The sequence below is a fragment of the Trachurus trachurus genome, assembly GCF_905171665.1.
Source record: "Trachurus trachurus genome assembly, chromosome: 1".
In the NCBI taxonomy this organism is placed as follows: Eukaryota; Metazoa; Chordata; class Actinopteri; order Carangiformes; family Carangidae; genus Trachurus; species Trachurus trachurus.
Window position 1 is genome coordinate 1,761,990 of NC_139891.1, and position 17,642 is coordinate 1,779,631.

Sequence of the window (17,642 nt, forward strand, 5' to 3'; positions counted from 1 at the left end):
GTGTATTTTACAGCTGATTTAAAACACGGGTCAAAACTGACCCGAACACCATAGATGGTTGCAGAAAGCTAACACAAGACGAAGGTTAAGTCAAACAGGTGAGATCCAGTTCAGCTATTTTAAAGTTGAACGTGAATGACACAGATGGAAAATCACAACATGGTGAGATTTAGAATTAGGTTAAATCTGATGTGTTTCAGGGAGGAAAAGCTGCAGCGATTGCAATCCAAGTGACAGGGTGGAACATGGGTCCTGGTGGGGCCACACAGGCAGGGAGACCCGTGTGGGGCAAGAGTTAGTGTGGAACAATTCAGTTGGCACAGCAGTCAAGTGTTTAGCAGTGACTGGAGTTTTCATGCGATTCTGAGGAAAAAACCTGCTGATGCCGACTCTTCCTGACAGGCCAAAGGGAAGGAGCTTGCTGGAAATTCAGCAGCGATGGTTAAAAAAATTAGAGAGCAAAGAGACAAAGACACAAATATGACAGGATATTCTCCCCCACCCCCATTTTTGTTGGCCGTGTAAAGCAGAGGCTGAAACTGTTAGCATCTCTAGAGGTACCTATTGACATTCTGTCACAGGACTGGTAGAAGGGTAATTGTTTAATGAAGAGTGAAATATGAAAGGCTGACAAGAGTGGAGTGCTGGCAACTGACAAATTGGTAGCAAGAACTTGAGAAGACAGAAATCATATTTTTTTAATGGTGACTCAAAATGTCAATATCCTTTTATAAAGGGTCATGCATTAATAATGTATACTGTCATGCAAATTAGAGGGTGGCATAGCTGTACTGCATACTGTATGTGAGCAGGCGTGTGATTTTTTACAACAGGCCTGACACCTTCATCAGGAAAAAAGGTTATTGCTCATTTCATCTCAAATGTTACAACGCTAAAATGTGACGGAGTGGCACATTCACTTTAAACAGACAGCGTCTTAATTAAGCCTGATTCTTAGCAAAGACAGGCAGGTGGAGGGAACTCAGAGGGGGAATTACACAGAGAGAGACAGTGGAGTTAAAAGTGAATGTCAGTTATAAGCCTTGTTAGCTTGCCGTTTACAGTAAGTCAAAATCTGATGAAAGAAATGTGAGAAAAGAGAAAATTACAGGCAGATAATGATGAGATAAGACAGCAGAAAGCCAGCAGAAAATGAGATGGGATGGAGTTTTCTTTCCTCTGGTCAGTCGGAGATTTAAAATGTTAAAGTGAAAAGGACACTGGTAATGTGAAAATGAAAATCAGTTAAGGGGAAAGAAAAGAAGTGTCTTAGTTGAATTTGCTTAAAAATGCCCATGTCCACTGAATGCTACATTTCTGTCTTTTTAACACATAACTAGATGAAGTCTCATTTTTGTTTTTACGTTTTGTGATCAAAACATTATGTTAATAAATTAATAATACCGACATAGTTATCCGAGGTGCTGCCTGTGTTTTTTATTTGAACTTATATATTATAGGCTGTCAGAGCATGGAATTTAACAAGCAATGCAGCAACAAATGATAGATAATGATTAATCATAAACTGTTCCAAAAGTTGTATGTGCAGCCTACCATAACAGGTGGTAATTAGCTCCTCCTGAAATAAATATGATATATGAAGACAATATTGCACACCACACTGTCACCCACGCGGCATTAGACACATCAGCACCTCAATGGGCATTGAGAAAATAAGAATAGGTCAAAACTCAGTAGTATACGGCTGGACAATGGTCAAATCTTAATAAATACTTAGAGAAATGAGAGAATGTTAGGAGAGACTCAGTATCTTTCGCACCGTGAAATTCTTTGACCGGTGCAAGACAGACTCATGTTTTCATTCATCAATAATTAAAGTCAGAGGTTCGAAGACGATCACATACCGTCGTAGTTCCGACCATAAACGGCGATACGGCCGAGACAAAACGATATATTTATCGAAAATGGGCCCATTAACAAGTGTGGGTAACGTAGATTCATCCACATTAACGTGATACTTTTTTATAACCAAATAGATACTCCTCGTTGTCCCTTTAAGACTTATGTTAACACAAACATTCCGCTTACTTCTGCTTTAAACACTACAACACTCCATGGTCGAGGCATCCCGGTTACTCTCTAATAGACTGGCTTAGTGTATTGGAAGTGCTTCTCTGCTTCCCTGTAGTTCCTGTGTAGCTCAGTACATGGCTGAGCAGTGGTAGAAGTTCATCAGTTTGTCAGTCAGCCATAGTCACTGCAGGCCCGGCCTTGCTGGTCCAGCAGTATGAATAACTTGTGGGTTGCAAGACCGGGTGGCACTCTGTAACAATAGCAGAGGACAAAGACAAAGTCAGTCGATTGGTGGAACGTCTTGGCGCAGACTGAAATATCAACTACTGAATGGATTTCCATGAAAGTTCATGATATCTAGAGAAAGAATGTCCTCACTATTTTCCACAAGGATTGAGATGAGGGTTCAATTATTCATGGTTCCCAGAGGATGATTGTCGCCCTCTGATTTTTCACTTAGTGTTGCAATGCTAATACGTCTCCTATTTTTTTTTCCCTGTTAAGGGTTTTCTTGGGAGTTTTTCCTCAGTGGATGTGAGGGTTTAAGGTCAGAGGATGTTGTCATGATGCTGTTGTGACCGGGTGAGTCATCTCCCTCCTGGTCACTGCATGGCGCTGTTGTCAGCCTGGCGCAGGTTAATGGGGGGACGGCACTGTTAGGTGATTAAAACAGCTGTGTTGGTCGACATTTTCCCTCTCTGCTTCTGCTGTGCGGTGCGTCCGGTGAGCTGGCCGGCGTGCTTGTTTGTGTCCTCCCGTCGTACCATTAAGGTAGGAATTCTGCGTATTTGCTGGTTTGTGTTTGCTGTTATTGGGCCTGAGGCCTCATCCCTTTACTCCGTTGCAGTGTTGGAGCAACGGCGAGCTGGTGGAGCGACGCTGTGTGTGATTGGGACAGGTGTGTTTGGTCGCTGTTCTCCCTCTCTGCCTCTGCTGTGCGGCGCGTTCGGTGAGCGGGCTGGCGTGCATGCCCGAGTCTCCCCGTCGTATCACTAAGGTAAGCATGCCGTGTTAGTTATTGTTTGGTGTTTTACTTTTATTGGCCCTGGGGCTTCATCCTCCCGCTCCGTTGCAGTGCTCGGAGCGGCGGTGAGCCGGAGGGAGCGAGCGGTTCTGGTGGGCGCGTGTTGGGTGCAGTAGGGCTCAGAGGTAGGCTGCTCTAATTGTCTGCTGTTGCAGTTTTACATCATTGCACTAGTTGTGACACTGTCCCTCTTGCTTTACAGCGGGGCGCTGTAACCAGCGGCCCCCACTCTCCTAGTTCTGCACACTATCCTGCGTCCTGGTGTGTTCCGGTCATCGGCCACCATGATGTTTGCTGCTGTTTTGTTTGGCTCGATTACATGGTTTTGATTAAATGATTGTTGTTGCCGACGACAGTGACCTCGGAGATATTTAACAATTTATTTCTTTTTTTCTTGTTTTCCTTTTTCTTTTGTGGGGGGGGCGGGTTTGATAATTGTTTGTTTTCCTCTAATTTGCATTTGAATATTTTAAGAAGATATTATGTTTAATTTGGTTTTTGTATTATAAATAGTATTTAATTGTTTGTGGTGTGTGTGCGAGGTCAGCTAGACTGCGGCCATCTTAATTTTTCCCTCTCTCCCTGTGGACAGGTGCTGTAGTCCAGCGCGGCGGCCCAATCCCTGGTGGTGGCTTCTTCACTCCTCCATTGCGTGTGTGTGCAGTGTCACGGGTGATATTATTTTCTTGGTTTGTTTCTCCTTCCCCTTGGTTTGATTTAGGGTCGCCGTGGCTGGCCCAGCCCTGTCCATTCCCCTTTCTTTGGCCCAGTCTGTTGTGAATGTAAAATATTTTGGCAACTATTGAAGTTTTATAAAAACAATATTGTGACAATAAATTATTATCCTTTTGATACATGAACTCTCCCCTGTGGTGATTCGAGCCTGCGTGACCTTTTTCATTTTTATAAAAAGACAGTAACTATTTCCTGGGGCGAAACTCCCCAGGTGGCGTTGTTGGCAACCACTCACCACCACTCACCACTCCACCTCGCCACATCTTGGCGTTGTCGGCAGGATCCATGTAGCACTAGGGGTGGGTCCATGGATTCCTAATGTGTGGCAGCCTGCGCGGAAGCACGAGGACGTGCTTGTGAAAAGAGGGGGAGAGATGTGACAGTGGTGGTCCTGTCACTATGCCTCCAATTGATCATGTGTCCTGGCTACTTGGCCAAGGGGATGTCCCTTTGGGTGACTGGCAAGCGCGCATGACTCTTACCCGGGAGGTGTGGGTTCAATCCCCGCCCGGGCCCTCTCCACCTTGCCACACTGTGTAAAGCCCTTAGAGACAAACTGTTAGTAAAAAAGTGGGCTATACAAATAGACTTGCCTTGTCTTGTCTTATATGTGGTGTTAAGTAATGATCACCAAATGTTAGAAAATTATAAAACTTGACTTTTAAAAAAAAATTTAGACCAAAGCCCTTGTGTGCTGTAGGCTGACTAATAAATTGAATCTAAATTTGACCAATGTTGTGACGTTACTGCAAAATGAGTTATTTTCTGTCCACTGCACTGCCAAGCACATCTGTAACCTTGGCTGTACAACTACAATATGAGCTATATTCTGCTTGATTCACTGTATTCAATCAGAGAACACGAATTTGTGTTAACATTTTAAAATATGTTGCTCTGTGCAAATCAGATGAAAAATGAAAGTCTTTGCTGAGTACACTCTATTGTGACATCATCATTATGTAAAAGGCTGTGCAAGGTAAAGACTAGACAGGAAGAGGGAAAGCTGGGGATCTGGTTGTAACGATGAGCTCGGCCTGACTGGATATGGAGGCTGGAGCTGCATGAACAAGAGGAGGATGCCATGATCTGTCTTGATATGAAGTCTGGAGGTGAAAGGGTTGGAGGAGGGTCACAGCAAGTGCACTGTAATGAAAGCAAGCAGCGGGAGAAAGGGGAACAGATATTAAAGTATGACAAGAACAACTTGATTGGCTAGTTTAGATCATGGCTAGATTTGATTGGGCACCAAACACCTGGAGTCAACTGATTACAAGGAGTAGGGCGAGAAAGAGAGAGAGGAAACCGGGGAAAGGTGAATAGGAGCAATATACTGTAGAGGTATTTGTTCTGATTGAACAGGGAAGGCCAGGGTGTCAGGTGCAATTATAGTTATACTGTACTGTATGTCATTTTGGTTGTTTTATGTGTCACTGACGTGATGCAACCCAATGTCAAGTTGTGTAACCGGTATTATTTACATAGAAATCAGATTATATACAGTAAAATAAATCTGGACTCAAATTTGGAATAAATGTCCATTACTTTTGCAATGTGACACTGTGTTTGTTGGCACATTTAAAATGTTGTTACAAAATGCTTCAAATATCGACATAAAACCAACCTGAATACAGAATGTGAATTTTAACAAATCAGATGTTTCTGAATTGCCCCTCTTGCCAACCATTATTTGTTACTGACCATTATAATGTAAATGAATGAGATGTAAACCATCCAAAGCGATATTGTAGTCAGTTAGCTAATGTGCCATCATGCCAAAATAAAAGTCTTGAAAAAAGATGGTTTTGTCTTGCAACATTAGAGCCTAGACTCACCTCTGTTTTTTTGGAATTGTTATACCAATATTTCCAGTAATTGCAGCTGTGGCCTGACGGTGCAAACATCAGTGTCTTCTATAATAACCTGAGGTGAAATGTGAATTGGGTCTCCTCCTGTACCATCCAGTTGATGATCCCCATCCTGAGCTCACTGTCTACCTGATACAAAACATAAGTGACTCACTTCCTTCCTGTTCTGCTTAATCAATGTGTCATGTAATCGTCTAGGCGTGATTAGAAAGATGAAGCCCACAGCCCGTGTTCGTGCAGCTGGCTGCATGCTCATTTATTCAGAAAGCTCAGTGGTGGTTTTGAGGGATGGTGAAGAAGGTCTCTTGCGAGTCGTTGATTGGTGAGTGAAGGGCCTGAGGTTGGGCCTCCCTGCTGTTTTTATGTCCTCTCTGGCTGAGAGGCTGGACAGATAACAGTACAGCCTGAAACCACCATGCTAATCAGTTGCTGAGGGCACAAGTAGTATCCCCCCGGGGTGGACAATAGCTGTTGGCTTCCCATGGATCATGGTGTGCTAGATTTGAGAGGGTGTGAGTGAACCCTGAAGCATGTCGAGTTAAAGCTGAAGGGTGGGTGTAAGTGCTCCAGTAAAGTTAAGATCACAAAAAATTAGAGGGAAGAGGTTTGGAAGAGATTATGTGGCAGCAGCCAAGGGACGCACTGATCGAGCTGAAAACCTTTTGCTTATTACCTGACTCGTAATGCCTCGGGCTGTTTGGTGCCAGTGTGGTACAAGTTAATAAGAACATGGTCTGCCACTGGAATTCAGGCCTAAAACATGAGACCTCAAAATCAGCCTGCACCCTGACCATGGAAGCTGCCGGGCACTGCAGACTTTCATATAATTTATTGATACATAAAATTATTCCTCAAAGACAAGGTTAGATGCTTGCCTTAAAAGCCACAGGTATAAATATGGCATTGCAGCTCACCGGCACAAAACATATAGCAGATGAATCATACATTCACATTGCCCACAGGTTTTGTTCCAGGTTCGAAAATATATACAAATGACTCGGGTCAGGCTTAGGCTAGAAAAGCCTCCAGCCACCTCCCCCTCTGTTAAAAGTTGATATGCATGCCGTGTCTGCGTAAGCTGACAAAGCACTGTTGCACCGCACCGAGAGCTTGTAGACTGGCCATCTTCACTGTGAGGTGAGCCACATCGTACAGAACAGGGCCAGGTAGGCAATGGAGATGTCTTCTATACTGTTCTCATGCCTTCAATATTATTCTGTATGTCTGGTCCCATTTGGTACTTCTTTTTCTTTTTCTGGCTGGGTTCAGGTTCGAGTTAAAGGGATATTGTGGTGTAAGTTTAACCTACTGTATGGTCCAACGCACCGTGATCATCACAGTCAGTTTGAGACCGAGTTCACCGAAGACGATGCTGAAGGAAATGGAGGAGAAAAGTGAAAGAGGGAGAGATGCCGGTGGAGTCTAAATGCTGGGAAAGTGGTCAGATGTGGTCACTGCCTGTCTGTCCGAATGTTTGTGCTGCCTGTCGGACTCGGATGTGTTTGGTCAGTGCCTGGACGCTAGGCTGGACGCGGAAAGTTGCTGCATAACGTATAACTGGAGGAGAGTGGGTGAGTTGTTTTCATCTCTTTTCAATAGAAACCAGGCAAAGCTAACAGATGTTTGATGCCTCATATTATGGGATGGGACCCTGTTTGTTTTGTTGATGCAGTTTGGTGCTGTTCTGAGCATTATTTGTGGCTATGAGTGGCTTTTTGATCGCAGTTTGCGTGTGGAGAAAATAGACTTGCCAAAGTTGCTACAACTAGAGAAGCTAGCGGTCAGCAGACTTTATCTCTCGGGGGGGGGGGGGGGGTCTAACTTGGTGTCACGGTGCGTTGGACCATAGGTTAAACTTACGCCGGAATATCCCTTTAACACGAGTCGGGCAGCGTCAGGTCCAGGCTTCAACACCTGTGGGCCGAGTTGGGTCGGGTTTTAACTTCCAGGCTCATTGAGAACTCAAACTCAAGTTTCTCAGTTAGAATCTGGGAGTTGTGTTTATGGCTGACTTGCTTGATTGACAGTCCACATGTTGGTTGACATTACCACGTTCATGTCAGATGTAGAGGATGGAATCTCTCTTTGTGCCGTACATTTTCTGGAGGCAATACAGTAGAGGAGTTTAGAAGTTTACCCTCCACTGACATGTCACCATAGCTGCCCCCACCTCAGGTAGCTCTTCTGTCAGATCTTTAAATCCCTTCATCTTGCAATAAGGTGGAAGGGTAGGTCAGGTTTGGGTCTGATTGCTAAATCCTGTCTGCTACAACAGTACACTAGAGACTGAAGCACAAGCACCTGTCAACTGCAAAAAAACTGGGTTAAAGAGTGAATGTGCGTAATACTCAGATTCAAATAACTCATTTTATGCTTCTGGATCTGATTTGTTGACCACAGCACAGTTTATTATTTGTTGGACTGAATATTTCAACAATAATGTTTTGTCATTTTTGTTGTCCACATTGTACTGAGACCAAGGAAAGATAAAACCGGTTTCTGTGAAAGTACAAACACACAATTGTGCAGGTCTGATACACTGCAGGGCAAAAATATTCAGATATCCAGCAAATGTCAATGCCTACCTGGTGAGTGGGCACAACACTGTGTACAGATGGTACATGGTTGTTGATGATGATGAATATTAATCCTCATCCTTTGGTGATGTGCTGACCTTCCATCACAACAGACATTACTCTTTTACTTCTTGACAGTCAGACCTGTCTTGCATCACCATCATCAAATATTAAATCAAATGAACAAAATCAATGATACTCCTATTACTGTAATCCCTGCCGTAGGCTTCATTGTGTTTTGTTCTAATTAACGAACATTAACATGTGTAATAAATTAAGATCACAAACATGGTAAATTGAATTTGCCTTTCTTAAATCTTGAATTCCCCTTGGGATCAATAATCTAATCTAATCTAATCTAATCTAAATGAATCTATCTAAATAATATTGATAAACATCAGTCAGATAAATTGTCTTTGTAAATTAGCACGTTAGCTTATTTACTGCATTTACCATTCATTAGCACAGCTCAAGACTTGTAGCTTCTATCCACACCAAAGTGCTATCAGCATTTTCTAAATTAGCCATTTTCTCTTTTCTAAATGCTTTTGGAGTCAGAAGTTGCAGCTCAGTGTGGATGTGTCACACAAATGGAGAAATGTTATCTTCGCATGGGAGAAATTCTAAGTGGACAGTTTGATACTCTAACCAACATAATTAATTTCTCCTCAACTGTGCTGCACCTCATGTAGAATTCTAGGGTTTTTTTTGTTGTTTTTTTTTCTGTTGTGACTGAGACAATCACAGCTAATGAGTTGAAATGTGTGGCATCGGGCCTACTTGTCCACATGGGGAATCACAGAGACAGACAAAGCATACGTCCCTGTGGAGGTCCACATTTCTCTAATTAATTTACACTATTGCCACTGCATTCACCTCTGTGAAATCCCTGATGGAAATTATTTTTATTCAGTCCGTATTTTCTGTCAGTGGTGTCAGCTTGCTTTCTGTGTGTGCCGCACTCTCACTGACTGAATGATGGATGACAGTGAACAATGATTTTGTGAGGGACTCACATATCACCTTGTATTACTCTGACTGCTGATGTGTTACTACAACTTCATTTGTACAGGAAACTAATTTGGTTGGGGGCATTTTCAGAACTGGGTTCAGTCAGACAGATCATAATTGCTTTTTTTTTTTTTTATAATCGTGGCCTGCTGTTCAACATGGTAAACATGAGAAAAAAAAAAAGAAATACAGAAGAAAAAAACATTTCACCCTCCACATCACCAACACACAGATATATTTTCTTTTCCGTCATGTCCCCATGCAGTTCCTCTGGTCTTCTCTACTGGCAGGCCCCCCCAGTAGTCAGGTCAGCTAGCCATGAACATCAGGACTATGCCCTCCCTGAAAACCTTCCGGTAGACCCCACCAAATCCATCTGTTCAGACCTCTGGTGCCGGGCAGCTCCACAATGTCTCCACACAGCCAGGGAACTGTTGGACCCACACACCTTCCTGTTTGGCTGACTGGCTGATCGCTGTCTCTCACTCTCCTGTGCATACTCTCTCTCTCTCTCTCTCTCTCTCTCTCACCCACACAGACATCCACATACACAAACACACAGACACACTTTGCCTCTCCGAGCTTCTGTTAGTGCTCCTTGCCATGAATATGCATGGTGGTGTTTTGTGCACACAAAGGGCTTAGATAAGCATGTGTAAATGCATATATCATGATGAATGTGAATGGGCTGGATGTAATTTCATTCATTTGTGAAATTATGCTAAGGTAATAGGCTAGAATGATGTATTCCTCATGTGCTGCAACGGAACACTGAGACAATCATTCTCAAATCATTTGCACAGACCATAGCCATATGGTGGCCTTTTCAAATTGGAAGTTAATTCATTTATACATATGTGAAACAAACTAAACAAGCATGCATTCATTTGGTACTAATATTCTTTGCAGCCACACCAGCAGTGGTAGTAACCTCTTTTTAATTGGTTTATTTAGTCATTTTCTCTGCATAATATTTAAATCTCATATATACAAACAGATGAATAATTCTATGCAGGCTTGTGTTCAATTTAACATATGCTGTTTTATTAGTAATTTGTAGTTATATATTTGAAGTGCACATAATTAACCGTCTTTTTTAATCAGTTTCACAAACATGGGCTTAACCTTGCTATGTGAAGTGTCCTGATATACATGTGTATGACCATTTGGTGCTGCGCAAATAAAATTCAGTTTGAATTGGAATGTCAACACCTTGGTGGTGCTATAGGAAAAGTCCATGGATTTTTATGGTCTTTAGGATAGATCCCCGCATATAGTGTCACTACATTGATTAATTACAAATGCACACTTTTGCAAGGCAAGGGAAGGCAAGTTTATTTGTATAGTCCATTTTTACAAGCAGTTGGTCTCAAAGGGCTTTATGCATCATAACAACATCCTCTGCCTCTTAGACCCTCACATCCACTGAGGAAAAACTCCTAGAAAAACCCTTAACCGGGAAAACCCAGGAGAAACCTCAGGGTGAGCAACAGAGGAACGATCCCTCTCCCAGGATGGGCAGATGTGCAATAAATGTTATGTCCAGACATGGAATATCAGAAAACATGGAAATGGAATCGGTCAGTTAACAAGAGCTGATGAAGGCAGCCTCTGGTGGGCAGGCTGGTTCATATTCAGGATGCTAAAGTAAAAATCAAGATATCATGAAAGTCTTTAGGGTTAATTTTGTAGAAAAGTGTGTATGAAGATCGATGTTTTAGATATTCCAGCCTGGACCAAGGTGGTGGGCAGAAAGATGTCCTGGGATTCTGGAGTGATAGAATAAGAATTATATCACAACTATATATCAGTAAAACACCGCCACTAACAGAAGTGGACAGTATGTAGGCTATTTATAATAGGATTTAAAATACAGAATGATTGGACAGCCCACCAGCGCTCAATTTATTATACACAGTGAGGCAAGCTCCAGCTCTGTATCTTCTCTTAATAAAGTCTATGAATAGCATCCCTGTTTTCAAAAATAGGCCTTGATGGCTTTAGGCACTTCATATTGGTTGTGATGGCATCTCAAATGTAGTCTAAAGTATTGATGCAGCACCTTTTCTGTGATAAACATGTCTAAGAGACCTTGATTTAAATTGTAGAACTGGGGGCTAAATCTCATTTATGAAAAGAGGCAGCATCTTAGCTGGAGGCAGTTCCAAAAATCTGTATTTACCAACTCATAAAATCCAACCACTGAATGTTTTATAGGAATTAGATTAACTGACAACCTCTCCTGGAGCTCACCCTTAGCCACCAGTCGAACAGCATTCCTGATCCGTTGTATTGAAGGAAAACAAGGCAGTTCTCTAGATTACCTACTTGTATCTGCCGAGACATCATTGTAGTATATTGACATACAGTACACAATTAATTTTCTATTCTTCTCTGCCAAAATGTGAATGACTGACACCAATTAAACTGATAATGGTGAAGTTAAGCTGAGGTCACTTTTGGAGTGGAAGACCTGAGGAGCATCAGTACTATCTTATCTCAGGGGCAGCACAGCAAAAGTGGTGCAAACAACATTCACGTCACTGATTTTACTCATGTGCAGAGGACACTGTTGTTGTTTTTTTTGTTTAGTTTAGTTTTTTAATGGAGTTTGAATTATTTACTTAAAGCAGAAGTGAGTGATATATTTGTGTTAATATAAGTCTTAAATAGTTATATCTTCCGACAGCAATCACTTACATAGAGTGTTTGGTCTGAAACACGGGTCTGTCAGTCCCTCTGCTCTGCTCTGAGCCGAAGAGAAAACATTTATCGTATCCTACAGTTTTTATCCAATGAGGAGAGAGAATGGCATGCAGGGCTGTGTGTGCAGCCAAGGAACGCCGTGAATGTGGTGACGTAGCGACGAGGACTGTTATGGTGCGTTCAAGGAAACTCGTATTTTTCCGACCGTGAAGTGGTACCAGTTCGATCTGGTACGAGTTCACCGGTCGGAAGTTACGAGTGGCCGTTATAGTGACTTTCACCGGTAAAACAGGTCGGAAAAACACGAGTGGGTTGCCTGGAACGCTACAAAGTCGTAAGTTGTGACTTGAAGCTGTAATTTACGATTTCAAAAGCCTGCCTGGAACGCAGCATTAGCGAAAACGACCGGATCACTCACTTCTGCTTTAAGGTTTACTGTAGATTTGATTAGAAAACTGTATTAATCCCAAAGGGGAAACTGCTTTGCTACCAGATAAAACACATACAGTACATCCACTTGACATACAATACATTTATTCAAGATTATTACCTCTACATGCAGCGTGCACTTGTGTTTTATACGTAATAATTCCAGGAAAATTACGGTCTCCTCATCCACAGATGTTTTCGTCAGCTGCTGTTTTTGTGTCAGAACCCTGTGTGATGTTTAAGTCACATGCTCAGTGTGCACCGGGATTTATTCACTGAGCCTCTGCCACATTTTCTTTTTATTGATACAATATTTAAACCCTGCCAAGCATAAAAACTTTTTTTTTTCAACTTTTTTTAATGTTTTTTTTTTCTTCTTATGAGCAAACTGACTATCCACATAAAAACAGGTGGATGGGAAAAGAGTGCAGCAATTGTAAATTATCTCCAGAGCACCAAATGTGTACTCATCTGCAGCTGGAAAATAATCCTATTTCATTCAATATAAGTTATATTATCACAGTGTTTTTGATAAAACTTTATATTGTGTACTGTATTTAAAGTATATATGTTTTTTGGAGAGTAATGGCAACAACAGCCTAGAGGGATGCAGGGTAGAGGGGTGTATTAACAAACAGACTAAAACCTGCAGTCTTATCATGGCAGTTGACAATAAGAAACAATTGATTAGCAGTAACCTAAATCTTCTATTTACATGTCAACTGTGTTTTCTGTGACAGTAAAGTTTCATGTGATAATGAGGTTAAAGTTCAGACACAGTCAGTGTGAAGTGTAAAGTTGTTGGAGGAGTTGGTCTTTGTGCAGCAGGTTGACAGTAGCTGGAGCAGGGGGGCGGACAGTGGAGTGTGGCAGATGGAGGCAGCTGGGATCAAAGATTACTGAGTTTAAAAGGGAAAGCAGAAAGTCAGGGAACAACAGACCTGGAGCTCCAGCCAGGGAGAGAACTGGTAGGGAGAACTGGTTTACAGCTGAGTTGGTCTAAGCATCTGCCAACCAGCAAAGTAACAGCAAATATGGTCAATAAGTGTTTTTGCTGTACATTACAATGTGTCATGATGTGTGGATGAATTTGACAAAAACGTGCTAGAAGACATTGAATTCTTTGGGTGAATGTGAGGTCAGTGTGACCTTTGTCTGTGAACTTTGACAAGCAAATTTCAAATCAGTTCATATTCAGCTTGAAGAAGTTCTGTCAAAGCATTACTGAGACTCACAAGAATTGGGCAGATGGACAGCCTAGATACATCTTGGGCTTTGGCTGTAAAAACACAAGGAAACTTGTATAGGGACTACAGCAGAGTTGACTGAAAATTTAGAATCACAGAGAAACACAAAACAATCTGGTGAAGAGCTGAGTGGAGGACTCTGTAGCAGGTGTGTTTGTGGGAGGAGAAAACTGTATTGCCATACTAGGCTGAGACTCTACACACAACCAGAGACTGAAACCAGCAGGAACAAACAAAATACACAAGGAAAGGGAAAACAACAGAAACACGAGAAATAGAAAAGAATGCATCCATGGTTTCATGTTGCAGCCCGGCTCCCCAGCTCTTTCTCCCCTGATTTCCTGGCAGTTCTCCACTGTTCACAGTAAAGAGCATAATAATGCTGCAAATGAAAAGTACATCATCAAAGATGTTTTGGACGGTCCTGCCTTTATATATTTACCTACAGCTATCCTCTGAAAACTAGGCTGGGAGCGTGAGAGAGACAGAGAGGGAGAGTGTGTGTTAGAGAGTATGGATGCAAATCTATCAGAATATTGGGTATGTGATAACCTGCCTCATGATACTAATTATCCACTATCACCAATGTTAATTTTCGTGGAGCAACTGTCCCAGGACAAGAGACAGAGACCTGAGGCTGGGGCGAGCTGTATTGAGTTTGGGTGTCAGCCAATTCCACGTAATCCAATTCCTTGGTTCTCACATGCACCTGCATCTGCCCCAGTGTGGAGTGGAGTGCTGTAGTATATCACTACACTGAAAGCTACCTCCATCATCAAATTTAACAAATGACTGTATATATGGATGAAAGCCAAAACATCTCAGTCGCCCGTTTGGTGGCTGACTGCAGTGTTGGGCACGTTACTGTAAAAGAGAAATTAGTTATAGTTACTAGTTACCTTCCCTAAAAAGTAACTGAGTTAGTGTTGTATATTGATGGGTTGATGAAAAGAAGTGATCACCACTGGCACATCTTTGCTTGCATTCAAAAAGAGTTTATTATATTACAAGAAAGAACAATGTCACAAAAAATGCAGAATCCTGGAGAATCTCTGGTGCCAATGTGAGATCTTCTCCTGTTCAGCCCAAAGTACTGTCCTTATCTATGTTTTCTAACCTCCATAATCACACCTTTTCCAAACAGAAGGATGTACCTAACCCCGATGGTCCATAAACAAAGACAACATCTAATTGGTTAACCTCTGGCATTCAACTTCTTCACCCAGCAGTAGTTAACGTAAACACTGGAGGGCCAAAGAAAATATGAGTTCACTTTTAACAGAAAACAAAGGTTTCACAAAGAACAACATTCTCAAACAGAATAAGAGGATAACATACTTATTTAGTAACTGAATTGATAAATTATAAGAGTAACTAATTACCAGGAAAAGATACTTTTTAAATAAAATTCTGAAATATGTAAAATTACTTGGACTCGCCCCCCTAACCTCCTAACCAAAACTCTAACCTCCTGTTTTACCTCCAGGCTGCCTGTGCGGAGGAATACTAAGTGAGTTGATTCTAGATAAACAGCTTTTTTTTCCGACTAGTTGATGGACTGAAAAAAGTGCATATAACCTACACTTTAACAGGTGTATTATTTTGAGACGGAACTTAAAGCAGAAGTAAGCAGAATGTTTGTGTTAATATAAGTCTTAAATAGTTCTATCTTCCGACAGCAATCACTTCTATAGAGTGTTTGGTCTGAAACACGGGTCTGTCAGTCACTCTGCTCTGCTGTAAGCCGAGGAGAAAACTTTCCTTGTATCCTACAACCTTTATCCAATGAGGAGAGAGAACGGCATAAAGGGGCGGTCCTCTCTGTGTGTGCAGCCAAGGGATGCGCGTGAATGTGGTGACGTAGGGACGAGGGCGGGGACTGCTAACTCCATCGGCTGACAAGAAGTTAGCCAAAACCACCGGATCGCTTACTTCTGCTTTAATAAATCAAGAAACAACACATTTTATTGTCAGTAACGGTGATGGCGTTATAACAGGGGAAACAAAGTAGTAGGAAAAAAAGTAGCGCTGTTACTAACATAAGTAATTGTGTAACACTGTTATTCCCATCACTGGATACCAGGCAAGAGAAAACACTTCCCAGAACCTCCTCGGAATGTCCCCAGAAGTTCCCAAGTGAGTTCTGAGTCTGTCTCAGGGTCTCCTCCAAGTTGGATATGGCCAAAGAACTTCCAAATGGAGGTGCCCAGGAGGCATCCGTATCAGATACTGTACCCACATCACCTCAGCTGCACTCTTTGAATGAGCTCCCCTTGGATGTCTGAGCTCCCACTCTTAGGTTCAGTTAAACAATAAGGAATCATGCTAAGTGTTTGTGTTTGCCAAGCACATTAAACAGAGATTGTGTTAGCAGAGGATGGTTTCACAGAAGTTCTGGCAGACAGCCAGTGTTAGAATGAAAAATATGATTTATGGTGGAATAACTCTGTAACCTTTCCCTTTGGAGAGGGAAACTTTATTGATGCATACTCACTGACATATACACACTTATCATGTATTCCCAAACATCTCATTGGCTATCGACATCCCTCCCATCCCAGACTACCACACCCTTTAAATTACCTAAAGGTTACTTCTACATAATTGGAAACACTTATACATATAGGCCAACAGTTTATAAGTTATACGTTTATAAGTCATGTACAGTGCATCAAGTGGCAGGTTAATGCATTAAGGTGGGGTTTGGATGGATGGATAGATCGATAGATACTTTATTTTTCCCCATAGAGAAATGAATTGTATCCAGCAGCTCATTAACATACAGAAGCATACAAACATCATCACATAAAAAACTCATTAAAACAATATAAAACAACATAACAGCATGTAGGTGTGCTAGGCATACTGTAGGTTACAAATTGATTAATTTAAGATGAATAAGATAGCAGAACGTGCATTCAGAGTGGCCAGTGACAAATGTAGGTGAATAACAGAGAGAGAGAGTGTGTAAGTAAATCCAGTGAAGATTAAGATATAACATGTGTGTGCAGGTTCTGCATCTGTATGCTAATTTTTGCATGCAGACATTTAATTTTTCCTGAGGATGAACTGCAGTCACTTTTATGGACACCATGGTTGGTTGAAATAGCATGTCTACTGCTTTAGCTGATAAGCCTGAGCAGATGTACTTTGTGTTTCATGTTGATCAGCACATTTTAGAATACTAACATCCTAAATTATGGTGATCAACATGACACCTACAAGACCAAAACATGGTTATGATTCAAATCTCAGGGCGTATTCACACCAGGAAAGTCCGATAGTTCACTTGCTTTGGTGCGGACACAATTTTTTTTTACTTGGTGCGGTTTGTATTCACATTGCGTTTTTTCACAAGCGGATCAACTTTGTAAACAACAGCGCGTGTGTCCCACAGTCGCTCAATCATTGGATAAAAATTATCAGCGGGATCTTCCACGAAAAGAGTGCGTTTCTTGCTGCCCTTTCAATTATTTCCAGTTGCACCTGTCCTGTGCTTATTCATCACTTGGAGGCTATGTGGCCGTTATGCAGCCGTCCCCGTGAAGGATGGTCAGACAACAAACACACAGATGTCTGCATGTGTGTCTGAAGGATGGTGCGCTACAAAAAAAAAAGAAAAAAAGGACGGCACAGCAAAAAACAAACAAAAAACATAATCATTCTCTCAGGATGAGTTATCAGTTAAAAAAAATATTAAGAATGTGCATCCTTAACGGCGACGGGTGCGTCCTCTCCAGCATCTGATAAATGTTTTCCTCTGACCAAATATCAAGGAGGCAGCGTGTCTATCTGTGCTCCATGTTGACCCACGGCTCATTGTTGATCATTTCCACATTTTCTGACAACAACGGAAGCCTGTTGAATCCAAAATTGAATTTTGCATTTGGTTCGGGAAAGGTTCGGTTTGCATTCACACCGGACGCGAATCGCACCAGGGTTCGTTTAGGACTCTGGTGCGGACCAAACAAGTGGACCAAGTCCCAGCTGCAGAGGTGGTCTCGGTTCACTTGTT

The 17,642-nt window shown here is 41.9% G+C and overlaps 1 long non-coding RNA gene across 1 annotated transcript; it reads left to right on the forward strand.

Moving 5' to 3' along the window:
* Positions 1–2,627: 2,627 nt before the first annotated feature.
* On the forward strand, positions 2,628–3,468 carry LOC310986192. Its single transcript, XR_014595392.1, has 3 exons — positions 2,628–2,805; positions 2,882–3,031; positions 3,110–3,468. It is a non-coding gene; the product is annotated as an uncharacterized lncRNA (long non-coding RNA).
* The last annotated feature ends 14,174 nt before the right edge of the window (positions 3,469–17,642 follow it).